General features: G+C 35.2%; 1 long non-coding RNA gene across 1 annotated transcript in view; it reads right to left on the bottom strand.

Annotated features, from left to right (window-relative positions):
* Positions 1–18299, bottom strand: part of LOC113229624 — a 152393-nt gene extending 134094 nt beyond the window's left edge. The window contains exon 1 of the long non-coding RNA XR_003310427.1: positions 18153–18299. This is a non-coding gene — a long non-coding RNA (uncharacterized LOC113229624). The remainder of the gene's footprint in view (positions 1–18152) is intronic.
* Positions 18300–21785: the final 3486 nt, after the last annotated feature.

Here is a 21785-nt window from a genome sequence, read left to right on the forward strand (position 1 = left end):
CGTACACGGTACGTACGACTATAATTAATACAATGAGACAATTGAAGCAGTGAAGCATGTTTGTCAAACACGCCGTTAATGTAGATTTCCATTAAACATGTCAAAGACGTACATTATTTGACAAACGCATCAAACATGACCGCAGACGATCAAAAAGTTTAACAAACACGTACAATTTGACAAATTATCCGCTCACGCGATGCGCTCTTCCTACCGCAAAATGGCGGCTATTTGGTTTCGCAAATTAGAAAAGCATTCAGTTTAAATACAAGTTTGTATAAATAAAAATTATTATTCTGCATTGCTAAATATTTATATTTATTTAGGGTATTTACCCTCCGTACTACAACAAAAACATCTCAAATAAAATGCAATAATACACCGCAAATCCTGCACTTAAAAAGCACTAATGAAATTTTTGGTGCACTTGGATAAATATGACATTATTTCGGTTTGAGTGGTTCTAACGTTTACCATGAAATTACTCCTTAAAGTATAGTTTATAAACATTTATATTCAGGGTAAACTTAAAAAACGCTACTTACGGAATGTTTTCAATAAATAAACACCGAAATCACCAGCCCAAACAATAACACTCACGATTGTCGTGACGTATTTTTGAAGATGTTTTTTTTTTTTTTAAATGACAGACCCAGGCATTAAAAACTTTATGGTTTGCTAGAGTAGTTACCGAAATAGCAATTAATATTAGTTCTTTTACCTGTAACTATAATATCTATAACTTCGATATCCGACAAATCGGTATAAAATCATCACCGGCACCTCTAGGTGTGGTATGCGTCTACGGCTGCATGTATCGCGTGAGCGGTTATTTGATCATTTACGGGACCCTTTAGAGTCAACAGATGTGGCAACCGCTAGTTGTGCAATGCACAACGGGAGGTGAGCGAGTGAACAGCTCCGGTACCTATCTGGACAATAATAAGGGGCTGTACATGCACCCGCGGGAGCTCATCCAAGGCACTAGCCTTTTGAAAACCGAATGAAGTCGTATCAGGATGAGGGCTGATCTGCGGTCAGGACCCGACTGATAAGGACCCTGTGGAAGCTTGCTAACACACGTAATAGTGCCCATACCGTATATTCAAGAGATTGATAAGGACAGACACTATATACAAAACTTATGTAGTAAGATATGGGACTGTTCTTATCATAAGTGACATAAAATTGAATTTAATCTTCAGTAAAAGTAAATCCTAGATGATTGACGGTGTTCGTTCGGAGAGGAACTTCTGTACAGGTAGAGAATGAAAAGATTCCTATGACTACTTAAAGCTGTAAAGTTTTTAAAATCTTAAAGTTATCAAAAAACAATTGGTATGAAATTTATATTTTATTACTTGCTTTAAACTGTGTCGCAACATTCTTAAATCAAATCCAAAGTAATAATAATAATGATGTACCAAACAACCTAACCAATTACTTTGTCTCAAACTAAAGAACTTCGTGCTCTATGAGTGCTAGACCACGGAATTCATTTTGAAGAACTACCCAGAACGCCTGGAGCAGAGCGGAAACACAGAGTGTATTTTTTTGTAATTTCTAATATTTGGAACATAATGAAAGCGCAAATTGAAATAGTCCTTCAGGAATTAGTTAAAAATTCAAAGAAAGCATACTGTTCTTAAACACACTATACTGAAAAATATTGATTCAAAACGCAGCTTTGCATTCGCGTCGACGACTTGCAAATACAGTAAGCGAACTGGTAAGCAACTTTATTACGTTACAGGTTTCCCGCCATACATTGACTTTGTATGCACACCATACGATACTTGTTTTATTAATATGTATTGTACGTACATACATATATAGGTAAGCTAAGTTTACTGTTAGGTTTGGCTAATTAACTTGTGTGGCTTACCGTATGGACCGCGAGTCACTTCTCCGACTTTATGTTTATTTACGTAGACAAATAGATAGATAGATAACACGTTTACTATCTTCCTATAAACACTCGCAACAATATAAAAGTGTACAATTAAATATGTATAACAAACAACTTGCATTATACTAGCTAGTTAGACTTTTTACTGCTACTGCAGTAGAGATTCTTGTGACAGAGTTCGTCCAGAAAAATACTGCCATCAAACTAACTTCTGCCGCCAAGCAGTTGTGCAAGCATTGCAGCATTCCGGTTTTAAAGGTTGATTTAAAATACTCCATACACCTTTTTTTTATCTAGCCACCTGATGTTTTTGTACGACTATCACAACATTTAAGAAGCAATTTTTCTAATTACATTCGATACACAAATTTAGTAGTAGATTAAATTAATATTTTAATCAACATTCATGTTGATTAAAGTATTAATATTTTAGTAGTAAAGCTCTTTGTGAAACATTTTATCCAGGGAAGTACTGCCAACTTACTCATATCTGCCGCCAAGCTGTTATGTTAGCATTAAGGCATTCCGGTCTTGAAGGGTAAAGGTGCTGGCGAAATTACAGCCACATGGACTTGTCAACTTATGACTCACGGGGACGAGTACAGTGGAAGTGCCTCCCGGATCTTAGTAATTTAAAGCACTAAGTGGCACTGCAACTGTTATGGACAGGCGTGTCGCTTGCCACCAAGCTTACGACTTATTCAGCTCTTCACTTTATATCATAAAAAAACTTAAGACCATATAGTTACTACTGTATGACGTACCGTACCCCACTGATATAGATGAGTATATATGAATCGATACGATACAGTATAAGAGTCAATAAAGTCAAAATATCTAGTAGCGCTCTTAGTGAATGAGTTCATCCAAGAAAGAACTTCCACCTTACCTATTTCTAACGCCAAGCAATAATGTTACCATTACTGCGTTCCGGTTTTGAACGGTAAGGGTGCTGATGTAATTACAGGCACATGAGACGTGACAGTACCCCCAGAATTTTGCGATTAAAAACTATAGATATGTTAGTTATAGATAGGTAGGTTAGCTATCGCTTGCAACCAGGCACAGACTTGTTCGTCTCGTCATTTGTTACCATACAAAAAAGAAATTGTGTGCTGCTACAGCAAGCCAAATAAGTTTTGTCGAAAAGCACGGCACTGATTTTCAACAATGTACAGCATAAAAACAATGTGTAAGTCGTGAAGGGTGTTTTCATGTCGGTGTAAGTGTACGTGTATTAATTTATTTAATTAGACACCGTTGGTACCATCCATATGGTTTTGGTACCATCAGTACACACAAAGAAACTTCCATTGTCTTGTCTTATAAATTTATATACAGTTTGTTAAGCCATTACAACAGTAGAGAGATACGAAAAGATAACACCTAGGTGTTCAATGAATATAAATAATACATACATATACGCCTTTCTATTCCCATTGGAGTAAAGCACAAACCATTAATCGCCAATTTGCCCGATCCGAACAGATATTTCTTGCTTCACTTACATTCATCAATCTTCTCATATAAAGCGTCCTATTTTTCTCACTACGCACTCCAGCCTTTTTAAGATCATTATCGATTTGATCGGAAATCTTCATGACCGTCGTCTTCCGAAGTTGCTTTCCACATTGACACGTTTTATTATAGATACGTATATACTTAGTCTATAATAAAACGTACTGATGTAGAAGGTAACTTCGAAAGACGACGGAGATTTCCGATCAAATATATCTTTCATGACAAAATGATAAAAATTAAATTTATTAACGTGAATTTTTGACGATTTTCTACATCATAACAGGCGTAATAAAAAATTATTTGACTTCCATCTCACCTGATGGAAGTCGACGATGGAGCATGCACACCTAAATAATGCCTATTCATTGTCGCCTTGAAAAGATCCAAGTTATACCGATCAGGGATCAAGTCTGTGGGCAGGGAATTCCAATCCATAGCCGTCGCCATATACATGTGGAAGCGAAGCACTTTGTGGGAATCCTTGGAATATCCACAACATAGGGGTGGAACCCCAGCCAGGCGGAATTAATTCGTGCAATTTCCTCGCACACTCTACGTGATATGTCCTGTTGAAAAGTTTCTTTATCGCTTTTTTTCTAGACCGTCCACTAAGCTTCTAACGTCCTTCTAACGACCTAATGGAAAGTGACAAGGATGACTTTTTCTTTTTATGTTACAAAGCTTTTAACACTATACTATGTATATGGTAGTTATAACAGGAAATCTCCAATTTCGTGTCTAATTTTCGGGTTATTTTTGGGTTTTATGCAATCAGTTACGTAAGTATAACTCATTTTGGCTATTTTATTCAAAGGGTTATGCAGAATAACATTTATATCTCCATTAATATATCTTAAATTCCAAATATTCCTATGGCCATAGTACTATCACACTTCAGTAACAGATGCATCAGCGCTTCTGTTCTTTTACATTTGTCGTAGAAAGGTGAGGCTTTGATATCATGATGGTAAAATTACAGGCACAAGTCCACTTGTCAGCTTATGTCTCAGGGTGACGGGCGCAGTGGCAGTGTCCTTCAGATCTTTGTTGCAAGTGTTAAGGACAGACGTGTCGTCTACCACAAAGCGCGCGTCTTGTTTCTCCCTTGTTTTTAAGATACTAAGTACCATACAAAATCGTTCAAAGGATAAAAGTTGTTTAGTGTAATACGATCAAATCAAATTGTAAATGCTGTATGCTAGGTGTAAATAAAGACAATTTTCACTTTTCTTGCATTAGTAAAGATGTAATTAGGTACTTTATAATCGCAATAAACAACTTACATTAAAACAAACGCTTAATTAATATGCTGCATGTGGTTTTTGAGCGTGATTCGAGCTCCTTTGATTTGGCCGATGACATCCGCTTAACAAAAACCAACTCTAGAAAGGTGCATGAAATGATAATTTGACACATATTTGATTTGAGACTCTTTTTAAGTGAGCCGTGCTCTGTAGTCAGACACAGGTTTATTTTTAGCCGAATTAAAAAAAGGAGGAGGTTCTCAATTAGACTATATTTTTTTCTGTGTATATGTTACCCGATTGCTCCGAGATTTGTGAACCTCAGTAGTGTTTCTATTTAAATTTAAAGAAAATATTCCACCTCTAAGGGTGGCAAATTAGGGGTTGAATCCGGTATATTGGATTTGACTTACTTTCCGGTAACCGATTTCAATAAGACTTGGTTATGGTTAATGTAATTCCACAAATTTTTGAGGACGATTTTTGTTAATAAAAATGTTATAATTATTAATAATCAAAGCTCTGTGTCTACGTCATGTTATATTGTTCCAGGATTGATATCGATATATCCATTAGTATATACCATTAATTGAAAACCCAGAAGTAATTCTTCAGTGTATAACGTTTCAGAGTCTATTTTTGTCCAATAAGGCCTGGAAAGTTCTAAACATGGTATTTAAAACAGTACTAAGTTTCTTTAATATAAACATTCACCACTACAATTTCATTTCGATCGACAGAGTTTCCCCACAACGTTTCTATTAAACCAACAAGTCATAAATCAATTGTTAGACATGACACGCGAGCTCTAATAACAGGCCTAATATAAATATGGTCCTAATATGGCTCCTAGCGTGACCCTGCGCGAAATGAAGAGATTTCAACTTGTCGGACCTCCTACTGATCTTGTAGTTACAATATTGCTTTTAATAACAACTTGCTAGAATATACATCGATCCTTGTATGTATAAGTTTAACTGAAAATTACATCGTTAATACTAACATCTTTCACTTAGAATGACATGTAAAGATATAGGATGATCCTATTCATAAACAGTAATGACTCATCATTCTTACACCGAAAGCATAATAAAAAATAAACCTAATGATTAAAATCAACGATCCGTTTATTGCATCATTAATTAATGATAATGAACGATCTGAATCAGACCTATTAATAAAATAGAAACTAAAAATGTAATTAATGGTACGAATTTATAGACAGGCTATTTTCTTGTAAAACAGTCATTAATTATTCATTCGGTTATTTCCGATCCTTATATCTTTGCGCTTGTTTATTGTATACAGTGTCAATGTTAAGTATATTTTTAATTTATCCGTTATAAAAACCATTGACAATTATATTGTTATTGAGTCTAAGAAGTATATTTTTAAGTGTTTTATTGAATGTCAGGATATTTCACCACCATAATATTCATTTATTTTTATGTGAAATTACTCCACTAGTTTGTTATAATTATTAATACAAATATCGAACACTTGCTAAAAAGAAATTGCTTCGATCCGGCCGGATTCAAACCGATGTCTTCTAGTAAACCGTGCCAGACACTATGCCAACTAAGTACGGAATTAACCAGTGGACCTCACTAATTTTTCTATGTGCTAGTTGTCAGATTTTTGTATCTGGATTTTTAAGGAATCCGGCCGGATCGAAGGAACTTTTTCTAAGTGTTCGATATTTGTATTAATAATTATAAGAAGTATATTTTTAATTTCATGAGATTGCTCTACTCATTGACACTGTATATAAAAAATAAGTGCACAGATATAAAGATTTTACAAGGAAGCAAAACTAGTAAAACTCTGTATCTACAAACATTAATATAGTCACATTTTATTACATTTATAAACGAAAAATGATTTGAACGATTAATAATTTAGGTTTGTATTGGTTTCATCCATAAGATTAAATGTAGAGATAAAGATTTTCGCAAAATTGGAAAAAAAATTAAGAAATTAAATTTCGTACTTGAATCTTGGGAATTCTTTAATTAATGAGATAATAAAAATAATCTATTAGGTATCCAATGACGCCAAGTCAGAACATGTGATTTCTACTTCGAATTTATATCAATGTATATAGGTTTTCATTAAAATCAAATCATTTCAAGCGATAGAGAAAAATATTTGGGATAATGGCTTGCTATGGAAAGGACAATAGAGACAACATATGATTTTTCTTGTCTCCAAATTCCAATTACTACATTAATGAATTCTGCTTTAACAGTGAGTGAATAAAAAACTTTCATAGTTTTTAAGTTTTTTATTGAATGATATTCCATGATATTCAATTATTTTTTTGTGAAATCACTCCACTAGTTTGTTATAATTATTAATAACAAGAATCGAATACTTAGAAAAATTCATTCGATCCAGCTGGATGCGAACCAGCACCCTCAGACAATCCGTGTCAGATGCTCTACCAATTAAACCACGGAACGAACCAGCAGATCTTACGAATCTTTCTATGCTCTTTTTGCAGCTCTTTGATTTTGGTTTTTAACGACTTTTTTGCCGTAACGCCATCTGTGAGAAAATTTCATAGGTTTCTCATAAGTGACGACAAAAAAACCGCTAAAACCAAAAACAAAAATCTGTAGCAAGCACACAGACAGATTCGTAACATCTGCTGATTCGTTTCGTAACTAAGTTGGGAGAGCGATAAACGGTTAAAGTCATGCCGGAACTTTTCTTTTAGGCGAAATGTTTTAACGCTAACCTAGATTTTAGGTTAGGTGTGGTAGGCCACCCCTCGAGTCCAGAAATCCGCGCGCAATAAATTAATATGAACAAAATGAGAACAGACGGAGAAAATTTGACACAGATCCGACGTTGACACGCGCCCGATGGCGACTGACGGGGCAGCAGGCGGCGCGGTGCGTTGCTGCAACAACAGCTGCGCAATTTTCAAGTTTTGGAATAAATGTGAATTTAATAACTATAGGGTTTCAGTTAAAAACCAAAATTAAGCAGGTTCTTTGTAATGGTTAAAGAGAAATATCTCCATATAAAAATGATGTGCAAAATTAGGTATTTTATTCTTAAATAATTCGTGTCAGACTTTTATTTCGGACTGTTTTCGGGATTTTATATGATCGAGTAAAGTATATCCTAGCGTGTAACGAAATAATACATTATTTGGACAATATCCTTAGGCGTATCGTATATTTGTTTTAAAGACCGTTATATAATAGTAAATACTTAACACTTTTGATTTTTGGGCTTCTCCTCCGGTGATTCCCCTTAAGTTTGTTCGATTTTTGTATCCATTATAACAAAAAGCTGGTACTTTCACAAAAAATATACAAATAAATACAAACGATAATTGCAGATAATTATAAAACAATTAATTTATTAAGTTCAATACATATATTCAAAGCCCATTCTAAAAATTAAATAAAAAAAAACACTTTGTTACCAAGTCAAGTACCATTAACCACGTCAGATGATGGCGGGAGATAAAAAACCGTAATTAATTACAGCAAAAAATCTTTGCCTCGAAATGGAGCAGGTGACCCTTGAAGATGAATGACCTGGCCAATTATACTACAATAAAAGCTTAGCCTGCGAATTGTGGACTTTTTTGTTGTATAACTACAGTAAGCATTGTCGTTTTGATGACAATTTATTTTGTTAAGTAACTGCAATAATGGTCCGTATGACTGATGATGAATAGAATTCGTATCTAGTATAATCTTTAACGGGTCTCCTCTAAGCCTAAAGGCTCATGTTCACCACGCTGGTCCAACGTGATTTGAGGACTTCACACGTGTACCTTTTTCGACGTGTAGGTCTTATCCGAATGGTTTCTTAGTTGACAAGAGCGTGACCTTTGGCGCGAAAAAGTACTATCTACCTTTATCCGGCCTTCTAAGAGTCTTCCTCCAGGACACGAATTGTCATGGCCGATCTGGAAATCTTTAAATAGGCTTCAGATTCAGGTTAACCGGAGTTTGATTTGTTTAGGTGGGGATTTTCAGATGGTTCATACCTTTTTTTTAACAAGTAATGGGACGAACATCTCATACGCCTGGTGGTACACGCTTGTTCAAAACAGTTACGGTGCCACTCAGAGCTGAAAATCACAAAGATATGAGGGGCACATTCACTGCGCCCGTCAGCCTGAGACGAAATTTCACCAGCACCCATACCCTACAAAACCCGAACGCAGTAATGCTCACATTTCTGCTTGGCGGCCGAAGGTAAGGCGGCAGTACTTCCCTGAACAAACTCTTTCACAAGGAGCTCTACTCAAACGATGACCCACGTAACATCCTTTTTTTTTTTTGACGGGGGGAAATCTTTATAGATACCCCTGAGCCCAGGGAGACTCAGGGGTTATGTGGGGACTCTCCCTCCAGACTTGAGGGCCTACCCCACTAAAACCCCCCCGGGTTTCCCTCTCGCCGGTTGAGTCGGCGCCGTGGGATCAGTGAACATTCACCACGACGCCGCCCGGCCGCCCTAGCTTACGCCAGGGCTCCCGCGCCAACGGAGGGGCGAGTCGGTTGTCCTCCGACCCGCCCCCCAGACGAGTGAGGCCGTGCAGTGCAGGCTCCGGAGTCCCACGTAACATCCTGCCATGCGTACCCTAACGCCTACACACATAAGGATATTATCTCGGCTACTGGTGACACGGTCGGCGTGGCTAATTTCGGGGCCACAATAGTGCATGCCATCGATACGATAAGAAGAATCAGAATTTAGAGATATTGCTACTAGATATTCACAAATTAACGTAACTTAGAGATTAAATTCTAGAGGTTCAAAGGTACTTGCTGCCACAGGGACTACCGCCGCTAATCTTTTGAATCGTTCTGTTCGAATGCTAAATTAAATTGTGCTTGTTTTTGTTATCTCATTACGTTTTATTTCGTATAGACTTATTGGTCTCACGAAGTATACGTCGTAAGCGCATTTTGTCTGGTCTGTTTATTCTCTCTACTGACAGACACTATGCCAATAGGCTACTAAATCGGACGATGAGCACTTAATTCGTGCATTTGAGAGCCAAATCCGTTTGTGTCCCCGCTTAGGCTCAATTTACATTGGCGCGGAACACACGTGACAATATTAAAAATCCACAAGAAACCGAAAACTTGAAACATTTAAAGTTTTTTTGTAATTTTAAAACAATAAAACGAGGCCTTTGCTTTATTATTATTTCATAACTCAACCCTCTTAGACGAAAACCGAGCAGCGGGACGTATAATAGAACAATGCTTCAATATTTCTGACATAATATTGAAACCGACTTTATTAACCCACCGTAATACGTTTAAAGGCACATAGAATATAATATATCATTAGAAAAAGAGAGATCTTATCTAATAAAACTAACGCATAACTTAAAATATTATAAATAAAAACATCTCTATAGTTAGCAACAATAATCGTAAATAGTAAAACAACAAGAACGAACCATTGCTAAACTAATTATTAGTTTTGTTACTTAAAATGTGGGATAAAAGAGAAAAGGTAACAGTAACTTTATAAAAATACATTTCACACAACAAAATAAATAAATTAAAAAAATGATAAATACAGAGAATATAAACGATTTTGGAGGTCAGGTTGCTGAGGCTATTAAAACTGTCACACGATGTAAGACCCATTATCTCCTATATCGGTGAGAGTGAAACTTCTAGTGAAAGACTTCGTCTAGGGAAGTACTACTGATTTCCGGTTTTGAACGGTAAGGGTGCTGGTGACATTACAGGCACTTGGAATTTGTCAATTTATGTTTTAAAGATGACAAGGTGATTGCGGTGTAAGGCTATAAGTGGCACCGCAACTGTTATGGGCAGGCGTAAGTGACGCGAACGAAATTGATACATTTAGATCAATCTGATTAAAGCCGGATATTTCTCGACCTATTTGTTTTTTTTTATTTAGGCCGTACATAAATCATTATATCTATCATTAAGAGTGGTTACACAGTAGCAATAATAATAACGCACTCACTCAACATAGCCCCGCACTAGAGAAACCCTGTGTCGCGGGTGCCATGGACACACATATAGACAACTACAAATTACACCCAAACTCACAAGAGAAATAACTGTGCCTACAAATATTTCTACCGGCCCGGGAATCGAACCAGGGTTCGGCCTGGTAACCGTTCGGCCCCAGAGGAAGTTAATCAATGCAGCCACTAATCGTCTACCTTTATACACGCGCGCTACTTGGCAAACGCGATGCAAACGCGACACAAACGCGATGCTCGTTTTAAATTAATTACTATTTTTTTATCTAATGGATTCATTAATTTCACTTATAAATGTACAATTAACAAAAGTAAAATAAAGTGCATAAACCTATAAAGATTTTTCGGTCTTAATTATTCAACATAAGCGACTGTATCGATGCAGTCACGCATTTGTTTCGTTGCAAGCGCCTATAAATCGCAAGTATAGCGATACCATTGCGCGTTTCACGAAAATGTAACATTTCAGTAAACGCAATTTACAACTCAAGGGCCCTGGTAACACTGGTTGAACCCCTTGTATAATATGAATGCGTGACATAGTACACTGTACAATTGTATTTCAACAATATATTCTATCTGTCCCCGGAGCAGAAACACACGATCACTTTACAAATGCTCTAAGTGCAGAAAATCGATTCTACAATTCAAGTCACCTAGACTTAACCGAGAAACATTTGTCACTGTCGTTTAACTAGATAAAAGCGCAACGCTTAATTTATCAATTCTCGCTTCTGTTATCCTTTTTACTTAAGCTTTTTACTTAACAGCAGTAACTTTTCATGTTATATAATTTATAGAATGACTTAACTTAAGACAAGAGAGAGCAGAAAAGTAAAATTTGTAATTATGTAGAACGAATTTTGTTTCGTGATGGCTCGAAAATACGGCTCTTGTCTATGAGAATTTTGCGATGAATTAATGATTACTTTGTGTGTTTTTAAATGAAAGTTTTATTCACAAAAAGATTAATGGTCTGGTAGTGAGAACGCACGATTTGTTCCAACTGTCTAATAAGTACCAGGTTTGTTGGATTCATCTCATAGGCATTCAAACTTTTTGCGCATAAAACTAAGTCGGAAGATGCACAACATTTCGAAAATATATTGTCCTTTACAACTGTAATGGACGTAACTCACAAAAATGTACTGTTTACATCACGACATGAAACTTGAAATTGTGAATCAAACTTTGTAGACAACTTTTTATGTCAAAAATGTAAGTGTAGTGTAAGGTTCCCGGGCATCCTTTGAAACAATGAGAAAAGTTAGCAGCTATCTATTAAACTCCGCACTAGGCTCTTGCAGTGCTACATCTGGCCAGTCGCTCTTTATGGATGCGAATCATGGACCATAAAAGAAGACCTCAGGAAGAATCGAAGAATCTTGAAGCGTTCGAAATGTGGTGCTATCGCAGAATGCTTCGCATTAATTGGTCGGTCAAGATCACGAATGTTGAGGTCCTTAAACGTATGGCGAAGAAGTTGGATCTGGTATGCACTGTCAAGCACCGGAAGGATGCCTACTTGGGTTATGTACTGCGACATGACAGATGTCATTTATTACATACCATAATGATGGGCAAAGTAAGTGGGAAGCGAAAGGTTGGAAGAAGGAAAATATCATGGCTTTATCAGGCAGTATCGGCAGCAAGATCGTGGAACAACTGTTTAAGCTAGCTCTGAACAAAGAAGGATATAGAAAACAGTCTTCCGACCTTCAATAATGGAGAGGGACTTGAAGAAGAAGTATAAGGCGATAGTAGCCCAACAGAAGAACGGTTGCGTCTCATTTGACGACGATGACGCGAAGGTTCACGTCACTGTGGCGGCATGTGTCTATTTGTCAATGTTTAGTCGTTAAAATCTGCATATTGAAGACGGTTCACAACCCTTATAAAATATACAAAATCCCCAACCCTTGCATTGAGTATCCTAATCCTAAAGAGACTATCTTGAACCCTCTCCTTACAGAAGTCCTGTGCGCTGCAGTGGAACGTATGATGATGACTGTTGAGTGTCCATCAGTGTTAAAGGTACGTTTGATCAACATGGTAAATTATTACCTGATACGTGCCCAGCAGCCGGACGTTTAGAGGTTACAAAAAAAAACAAGGAAGTACACAATTTTCTCAGTAAATCTCATTAGATAATGTGGAGCTCGATCGAGATAACGACGGAAACCGAGTTAGTAAGTAAACCATTACATTTCTTAACAAGAAAATTAAGAGTTAATTAAATTCTAATTAAAAACCGGCTTAAGCTTGGACTTTATAAGGGTAGAAAGCAACCATTTCCAGATGGTAGTGTCCGGTTTTCAATCTATGCGGCTGTAGGATTTTCTAATGGAGATATCAACACTATAAAAATTATTCTAAGAATTGCTATTGTGACTATAGAATTTTTTTCGCGTATGTTCCAGAAAGAGTCATTGAATTGTATATTTGAACCTCTAGTAAACTTAAACCGATGATAAATACATAAGCGCACGCAACGCGAAACTAACATCGATCAGGTGATCAGATAACGTTAAATTCCACAAAGGCGTAACCGACGAATCGTGAATTTACGAAAATGGCACCTAAATAATTTGTCGTTGTTTTTAATAACTTCAGGAATTATCAAAGTTGTGATATATTACTGTAATTCCCCAACAACAACAAGCACAACTCTACCCACAATATATTCTTAAACATTGAAACATAACCCCTTTGAGAATTATTCTGTCGAAAATAATATTTGTTAAAAACAAGATTGTGGGTAAGATACAATATAAATTACCATAAATCATAAATAACTGCGTACTAATTACAAGAATACAGATTAAAAATTAAAACACAATATTAAGCCTTTGTTCCAGGTCGGTGCAACACATTCTAACTCTCACTGCGTATGCGCCACTAACATACTAGCCCCGCAATATAGTAATATTACGGTGGAGTTCTGTGTTCCATTGTTACTGGGGCAAATTAATTTTATGATCATCCCTCAATAGAATGAAACCAACAAATATGTTTTGTATTTACGCATTTTCAATAAATGTTTATGAAAATTTAGCAGCGACACCGAAAGGAATAAATACATCGCCTTGAAACCTGCTTATCGAAGAACACAGTCTTTGTATTTAGTCCCCACATCGCTTTGGTTCAACGTCAACCACACCAATTGTCTGCTCTCAAACTAGAGAATTCCCGGTACTATAAGTACCAGAGCATCACTGGGACGCTTTCCAAAGAACACCCAAATTAGAACCTAGAAAAGTTCCTAAAAAAAGAAACCTAAGAACCTAGAAAAGTTCATTTCACAAATTGGTCCTACCGGGAATCGATCCCTGGACCGCCGCGCACTGGTGGGCACCAGTCCATATAAAGTAATACTCAAAACTCCAATTTCAAATGTGGGTAACGCTAAATAATAATTATTCCCTAACGTATGTGACTTTATATGCAATCTTTGGACATTTATTTATTACGTTTGATATTAAAATCGATTTAAGTGCATTATGCCAGTGACAAAGCAAGGTATGTTGAGTCTCCTAACATTATTATTATTTCTGAAGTTTATCGGTATCTGATATACGACTAATAAGGTGTAGTATGCGCCACGTCTAGAGTCCACAATGTAAGCCACCGGGGTCCTGCACCATAGCCCAATCCTCTTCTTAAAAGAGACCCGTACATAACTGTAAAGCGTGCAATGGGTTAAGAATCTACACAACCTCAAATGACCTTGGTTGATTCCACATAACAGCGAAAGTCTTGAATCAATCACTTCGGAAAAAATATAATAGTAAAATTGAGAATATACACTGATTACTATACTGTGTGAAAACACGATTCCTAAATATTTTCATGATAGAAAAAAAACAAACTTAGCTCAAAATTTTACAAGAAAACCCGCTGCATTCAATAGGTATTTTACATGTACGAATGATACATTTTTGAAATGGCTTTAAATATCAACTCTTATTGGTGATAACTTTGAGCCCAGGACGCACGCAATGTGTGTTTGTTTGTGATATCGTAGCTTCCATACGATTGGACTGATATCAATGCAGTTTTTATTTATACATTTGAAGGGTCATTTAATTGAGATCGTTCTTAAATGTTATATAAATATCTCATCTATGTTGCTCTATAATTGGTCTTTCCAAAAACTTTAATCATACGACATTGAGACTTGCGGATTTTGAAATTACACCCCTTTCGAAGCGCAGAGAACTATTAGATCAATACCTCAACACCAACACTACACCAACTTTATTTTTTCGTCATTTTCTGTTATTTTTGTAAGCAGTCATATTTATTTACTGATATTATGTTCCCTGTATGCAATTTTAAAAAATTTAAGATATTTCGAAAAAAAAAAACAAAACAAATATTGTTAAAAAATAAACAAACAGGACAGGTCCAAAAATGAAGTTAGCGTAGTGTTTATTATTTATTTTATTTATTATTTTATTTTTATTTATTTATTTATTTTAAACACTAAGAAAATTATTACAGATATTGAGATATGGTTTTCCTTTATAAATGTAAGCAACTGCTGGGTAATTTAAATTTTAAGATTCCCATCAGATTTCCAAGATTTCACAAGGCTTTTTCACCCACCTCGTCGTAGGACAGTACAGGGTTCCAATTCCCCCATACCTCGTATGTCTAATTTGTTTAATGACTGCTCCAAACACGCGGATATTTTCGTTCAATCCCTGCTAGGTTTCAGAAATTTAATTCTTAATTTTCTCGGTTCGTGTTGTGTATTTTACTTTAGAAAGATTTTCTAAAGTAAAATATTTTTGGTACTTTTTTAAGCATTAAATTTTTTTGTATGTGGTGCTCACCTATAATTAGTTACGCGATTAGACTAAGTTTTTGAAATGTATTAATGAAATATTGCAGTAACAATTGGTGCGCCTAATAAATATTTATATAAACATCTCATCAACTGTTTAAATATATCATAAACTCTTTTCCCAATTAGTATGAGATCTCAATCATAACATGAATATTTATTTAACTTCCGCCTGTCAGATCGACTTCATATTTTATTACTATGAAAATCACGAGCTTTTTTGTTTAATTTTATGTGTTATATATAAATGTCAATCAAAAAGAATCTTTGAATGTATTTCTCTATGTTTCTTTGTTTTTTGTTATATATTTTGTAATGCCTTTAAATAATAATCAAGTAAGAATTTTATGATAGTTGAAAACACTTAAGGTGGCAAGTTTCGGTCCCTGTTTTCATGCAAAACCAAATGCATGTATTCTAATTTTTAATTCTTAACTTAGTGTTCTAGTAAATCCTAAGTTGGTATGATGAACCGTAGAGTGTTATATACGCAAAATTCGTAAAATAATATCTCTTCTCTCCTATTTTCTAGAAGACAAGAGAGAGATTAAAAATGACAAACAAAGTAGAATAGTATAAGTAGTAATGTCAAAGTCACGTGATAGGACATGAAATTGTAAACGAAATAATGTTAAAAATAACCTTAACATGATGTAAGATCAAAAATAGACGTTTTGACGTATTTCGACCACACGGAGAATCTATTTTCTTTAATTGTTAGTGAAACCAAAAGACAACGGGAATTAATTATACTGCCACCGTTAGTTGAAAGGGCGCTTGTGACAAAAACTCAAAACCGAGAAAATATAATATAATAATAATATTTAAAGGTATGAAATTAAAAATATCTACTTTTCTTTTGCAGTAACTTCATGCATTATACGCCTAGGAAATAATAAAAATAGTGACAGATTGGGCTTCTTTACTGATCACGACAGTATAAAAAATTTGTTATATTTTTTAATGTCACATGCGTCTTTTCAACTAACGGCGGCAGTATAGGGGCAAGAACACGGTTGACTAAACTTTGCTCGATAAATAAAAACAAAGTTTTGCAAAATTTAAATTTTTTACTACGTTCATGTGCGGAAAAACAGTTCCATTCGATTGTTAATAGAGACATTTCAATGGAATTTTCTCTCCCGTGTTACGTAATAATTTTTGTTTTTTGGAAAAGAAAATTATATAGAAGTGTACATATGTAAACACTTTATTGTAGAACAAAATAATTAACGAGTCAATAATAAAATACGTTAAAAAATATCCAAAATCGAACTTATCTCATAAGGGATTTCTTCCAACTAATCTTTACCTAAAGTGAGCTCAATTTACAGTAAAAGGCTTATGTTTTTTATCTTGCAGTGAGTTTGAGGCATACCTTCCTGCGTCTAGCTCACACTCTTCAAAACATACATACATGCATATGGGTGAATTTTTTATTAGTATACAAAAAAAATCTGCTTTGATATAGGCGAGGACACATCAACATGTTAGGTTAGGAATACAAGATAGTAACTTCGGGCAGCGCAGCACCGATCGTCGTGGAGATCGTTGGGGGAGGCCTATGCCCAGCAGTGGGCGTCGTATGGCTGAATAATGATGATGATGATAGTAACTTCACTAGCAGGAACACGTTGATGTGACCCATATCAAAGCAGATTATGTGACATAACAAGCCACGTGTCTCTTCCATGTAGTGTTTAGGCTTTAGTTTACCATCTTGACCCTACGAGGGTGAGAGATTAAATATCTCTTCAAAGAAATAAATGAAAATGTTCCGAGATACAGATTTTTTGTGGTAGTCGGAGCCTAGACCTCTTATAGGCGGCACGTGTTCCCCCAACTAGGTTATCACTAGGTTTTAATTTGTTTCTGTTTTAATGTCATATATTTTTTAATATCACATTTCCAGTTGAAGTGATCTTTGTACTAGATAATAAATAGACTTTGATAGTTGTAAACAAGAATCATGTAATAAATATTACCTAACACTTGATACAATTCTAATACAATTTATAGCGATATTAAATGCCATGGGTTAAACTTTGGTTAGAAGAAATCCCTTTACAATTTCACTTTTGGACACTATTTTTATATGGTTTGTATTGTTGACTCTTATAATTTTGTAAAATAAAGTGTTTGAATACATACAAACTTCCAGCTTAGTATTTCTCTAAAAAAACTGATACCTAATTTTAATTAACATTTTAATAAGCGAAATACTCGAAATGTAACGTTATATCTCGTATGATGAAGCGACACCCCTCACACGCGTATCTGCGTCGGCGGCGCCGCTTCGGCGATTTCGTGCATTTTTTGCCACCGACGACTCGCTTTTCTAAATAATTTAAATACGTGCACGATCTCAGACGATTGTTAATTAAACGCCAATAGGAATTGGGTTTGTGTGTATTGGCTCGCGTGCTAAACTGTCGCACATTCTCTGCCCCATTTATTTTTTTTATCGGCTCTTTACGCACACTTTGAAACCACATTAACGCAAACTTAAACTCACGTTAAGTGGCCATTGTATTTTAAAAACGGTTAACTACCACATACGCGATTTTATATAAAAATAAGTTTTTAAAATGTGTTATAATTTTCAAAAGTAACCGCACTTACGTTATCAATGACACACTAATGGAATCCGATATGAGCACAAAACCATGTCACTAACACAGTTTGGTTTTCAGCACTTTACGATTGGCCTAAAGGAACACTTGTGTGGGACGTGCGCGGACCACACTTGCGTTCTGACCGGAGGCGCGGGCGCAACTGACGACGGTGCGGTGAAATGATCCACTGACGAGCCTCGACGAAATCGCACATTGCACTTCCAGTTGCGAAGCGAAAAAGTTTTGTTTGTTCACAGTGCCCTTTTATAAAAAGTGAGAATAATTTGTGGTCCGTTCGGTTGGATCCGACTTCAAACGAATTAAATCTCAGGCCCGGTATGCTGAAGGCGCTAGTTCGAATCCAGCTGGATCGAAGGAAGTTAGTGTTTTAAATATTAGAAAACATCACATACGTTGCTCCGATTCCAAAGTAAATAACTAAAGCACCTGTGTTATGGAAATCGGAAATAATGACGGTACCACAAACACCCAGACACGAGACAATATAGAAAAGTTAGTTTTCCTACATTGACCAGGCCGGGGATCGAACCCGGGACCTCAAACATGGCGACGCTATTGACGAGGTGTTCGAGTGTTTGTTTTCATTATAATTATAACAAACTAGTCGAATAATTATATAAAAAAATAATATCTTGGTAGTGATATTCAATAAACTTATTATTAGAATGAAATCTCAGTGTAACTTGTTTCATCATCGAAGAAAAACCTTCGTACTGTGTAACTAAATTTCCCAAGAAAACCTCAGTCAAACTAAATTTTAAGATAATGAAGTCATTAACTTTGTACATAATAATACACGGGTCAGACCCGGTGCGCGGGCGCACGGAACAGTGCCGTTATGCGGCACGAAAGGGTTAAAAAACACGTGTTTAAAGTGCAGGATTCTATGAAAATGCTTAAATATACTTCCTGATACGGACTGGCCATTAGGTATTGATAATTTTTTAAACCCAATTTTTCAATTTGTAGTGTTACACGATCAATAGCCATAAAAATCATACGATAGACATCAACGAAAGCGCATGCGCACTGATAATTTCTCATAGAGTTCAAATTATGTCCGAAGAATAGCCATTTTTTCTCAGCTTACATTCCACTACATGCTATAAGGCTTCCATGAATTTAGTTTAATATGAAAAATTACCATTTAATGATACACATAAAAACAGTCAACTGCTAAAAGATAAAAGGGCCTAAGAGACACTTCGATTTTTTTTTTATAACGCACACACTCATCATAGCCCCGCACTAGGGAAACCCTGTGTCGCGGGTGCCATGGACACATACATAGACAAAAACAAATTACACCCAAACTCACGAAAGAAATAAAATGTAGGCCATACAAATATTTCTCCCGGCCCGGGAATCGAACCTAGGACCTCTGCGTGGCAGTCCGGCATGGTAACCGTTCGGCCACGGAAGCAGTTAACGCACGGAAGATTGAAAATGACAAAAGTAAATATAGACAATTATAGACAGGACGAGTTTATGTGGCGTGCCAGCAGTAACTTTAATGAATTGTGTAAAATAGATTTATTTACCTAGATTTATTTAATACAAGTGTGACTTCGGCGAGGAATGCATTGGTGAGGCATTTTTGTGACTCCTGTTGACGTTTACTTTTTAATTTTTCTCTATGTTTGTAATTGATTATTTTTTCTTTCTTGAAAATTGTGTGCTAGAACTTGAAAATCGATTGTTATTTGTGAGGACCTGTAATTGGCTTTATGTCGTTATTATTATTACTTAATTTAGTTTTAAGCTGTTGGTCTTCCTAATAAATAAATAAATAAATAAATAAATACATTTTCTTAAAAAAAAAATACTGGATCCAAAGGCTTCCAAACGGATTTTCTAGTAGTGTTTATAAATGTTATGACCGAGATAGAACTCATTTTCAACCCAAAAGAGTCGCTTAACGAGGACGTTTCGGTTCGTCTTCGTAACAAAGTCTATGTAATCGTTTGCAAAACTAATACATTTCAATAAGCATTTGTTCGGGTGTGATACAATACACAGTGTAATATGCAAAATACGACCTGATCTTAATTGCAACCTGACACTGCATAACATCCCGTATGATATTATTATTGTTTTTAATTATTTAAGTCATTAATTATTTTAATCTACAAGTCAAACTAGATTTGAGACAATGCGTGTGAAATCCGGTATTAAGACTCAGAGAATTTAATATACATAAATACCTTTTCCTGTTATAAATATGTGAAAAATGCAATCTATTAAGTTCGCACTAGAATAAAATTGTATCTGTCTTTACTCTTAAAGAATATTAAAGTGTTGTGTTATTAATTGAGCGTGCGTAGCTCAATAATAAAGTGACACAAAATGCGGAAAGTATTTTTTTAAAAGTTACGAAAACCTTTTTTAATAACAAGCATAAGTCAAATGTACGTTTAGCGTTGAACGATCCAAACTACAAAATTTTGAACTGCACGTGCTGTTGACTGTACGAAATAAAGTTGGTACTTGGTGTAACGGGCTGGGTTCGAGTTCTTAGGTTTTCGCGATTGTTACACATATGGAAATGAAACTATTGTTTCCTATCAAGGGTACAAAACGTTTGATTTAGGTCTGAAAAAAATATTTATAAATATATCGTTATTAATATCAAATTACTCATGAAAGCGTATCGCACTTGACAACTAACATAGTATTATCTCAAAAATCGCGTTATATTATATTTTGTCTCAAAATCGCGTTATATTAACATTTTTTTCTCCAAAATTTCGCTTTATTGATGTGTCATTCATATTCGATTTATTTTCAAACTGACAGGACAACACTGCCGCTTTGAAACTAAATAGGCAATTTTAATATAAATTACAGCCATTTTGAGATAATACTATATTAGTTTTCATGTGCGATATACTGTCGGAACTCAAAATAATGGAATTGAGAATCTACGACTTGCAAGTCCAAAGTATTACAAAATGAAAGGAATATATTTATATTCTCGTTTATTAATGGATAACTAAGTATTAAGTATAAATAAAAATAACCACATTATTCGCAATAAGTTCTAAAAACGCTAGCTGGAGAACAAGGAATAACGAGAAACGCATATTTTTGGCGAATATTCCGAAAACGTTAGCACTCTCACATATCACAGAAAACAATCGATATCAAAAACAATTAATATAATAATAAAACAAATTCGAAATATGAAACTAATTAAAAGGAGTATATACATATATAAAAAAGTTTGTCGCCAACAAAGATCTATTCAGCATTTTTTTAACTTTTAAAACGACTTCAAAAAAAGAAGTTGGCAATTCGACTGTATGTTTTTTGTCGATTCTATAAATTTTTGAGTTACGAGTATTTTTTGGTTTTAAGTGCGGAATTTGAAATGTTTTTAAAATTTCGACTATTTATTATCAAGAGTGTTGTATTTGCCTTATTTTTTTTAGAACATGTATAGTTAATTCAGAGTTTTATTGAATATCTGGATAACTATCTAGATATTCAATTATTTTTTGTGAAATTACTACACTAGTTTATTATAATTATTAATACAAAGATCGAACACTTAGAAAAAAATCCTTTGAGCTGGATTCGAACCGATATCTTCTAGCAAACCGTGGCAGACGCTATTCCA

The sequence above is a fragment of the Hyposmocoma kahamanoa genome, unplaced genomic scaffold, assembly GCF_003589595.1.
Source record: "Hyposmocoma kahamanoa isolate Upper Pololo Valley unplaced genomic scaffold, ASM358959v1 62, whole genome shotgun sequence".
Taxonomy (NCBI): Eukaryota; Metazoa; Arthropoda; class Insecta; order Lepidoptera; family Cosmopterigidae; genus Hyposmocoma; species Hyposmocoma kahamanoa.